Source organism: Centruroides vittatus, unplaced genomic scaffold, assembly GCF_030686945.1.
Source record: "Centruroides vittatus isolate TY-2023 unplaced genomic scaffold, ASM3068694v2 contig_738, whole genome shotgun sequence".
Taxonomy (NCBI): Eukaryota; Metazoa; Arthropoda; class Arachnida; order Scorpiones; family Buthidae; genus Centruroides; species Centruroides vittatus.
This window is the reverse complement of record NW_027122474.1, coordinates 2,030,066-2,031,568: the sequence shown is the minus strand read 5'-3', so window position 1 is coordinate 2,031,568 and position 1,503 is coordinate 2,030,066. Positions and strand designations below refer to the sequence as shown.

General features: G+C 28.8%; 1 long non-coding RNA gene across 1 annotated transcript; it reads left to right on the top strand.

Annotated features, from left to right (window-relative positions):
• Positions 1-396: 396 nt before the first annotated feature.
• LOC136980962 (uncharacterized) lies at positions 397-868 on the top strand. The gene is made up of 3 exons (XR_010881630.1): positions 397-478; positions 556-610; positions 733-868. It is a non-coding gene; the product is annotated as an uncharacterized lncRNA (long non-coding RNA).
• The last annotated feature ends 635 nt before the right edge of the window (positions 869-1,503 follow it).

The window sequence follows — 1,503 nt, the reverse complement described above, 5'->3', positions numbered from 1 at the left end:
CTCCTGGCCGAATATTCGGTATTCGGCCTGAGCCGAATATATTGATACTATTCGTAACATCACTAATGGATAGTGATATTTATTCGTCAGTGTAAATTTCTACACAAACTTTCGATAAATAATGAAATTATTATCTAATGTATTAAATAAATCACAATAAACATGATATTGTTTATTATTATTAATATCTTTCGTTTTGTCATTAATGACAATGTAAGAAAATCGTATATTTTAAACAATGATAATATTTCGTAAATAATTTTCTTCAAAAAGTTTATTTTCATACTGAAAACTAAATTTCAAATATTTAATCACGTGATTTAATACGAAATGTAATCTCATAACAAAGAACCACAACAATTGCTAACAATACGTCGCATTTAACAATATTCTATTGTTTAAATAGCTTGGCAAAACTGATTCGCTGCGTTCAAAAGTTCTTTTTGCAAATGTGGAGTGAGAGAATTAAGAGAAAAAAGTGAATTTCCTTATTAATTACATTTATATTTGAAATTTATTTCATATTAGTTACGAAATAATCGAATTTCTTTACAGGAGAGACGATAAGACTGAACCAAATGGTCAGCAGGATAAAGACTTCCCTATAAATGTAAGTCATTACTTTCTCTCTACGAAAATCAAGAGTATTTCTTACTAAGATTGAATTAAAACAGTTTTCGTGGTTTTATAAATACTTTTCCGATAACGTTAAATCATCAATAACTTTTGTAGATTGACAAGAAGTCTCTTGGAACAAAGTGTCCTTCTTTTAAGAAAGAGGATCCAGAGTTCCAAGGAAACAAACCCAAGAAAAAAGCAAAATTTACAGAATTCTGCACAAATGCGTTCTGTAAATTCTTTTGTTGTGTGTCAGACGAGACTTCCTGTTCTCAGGTAAGACATCGTTCCTTCTGACGTCTTCCAATTAACAAATTACACAACTGAAAAATTTCACCATTCTAGAAATGCGAATCGGAAAATAATCTGGAAAATTCTGAACTTGGACCTGATTATTGTGCAAAATTTAAGCAAAATAATTTCAATGATTATGAATTCAAATAAATAGGAAAAGGCAATTTCGGAACCGTTCATTTGGCCGTATCTAAAACTTCCAATGAACGAGTGGCCATAAAAACAATACAGAACAAGCGCTTTTGTCTTCAACAAATAGGTGTTTTGCATTATTCACGATATTCTTCGCTTTCGTGTGACGTAAAAATTAATACGTCAAGTTAATATAGTTAATCCAATTTAATAATTAATTATGTTGTTATCATTAGCATATGAAATATTTATTCTACATTTTAAAAAACATAATATTTAAGATACAGTATTAACATTTTTAAATCTACACATATTAATGATGCAGGTAGAAAACAGAAATCGATGTTCTATAAACATTTATTAGCAATGACTGCAGAATATTCTTCATTTGTATTCAGTATATATTAAAAACAAGTTTTTTACTTACAGAGGCGCGCAATAAAGAAAGAACGAAAAGCA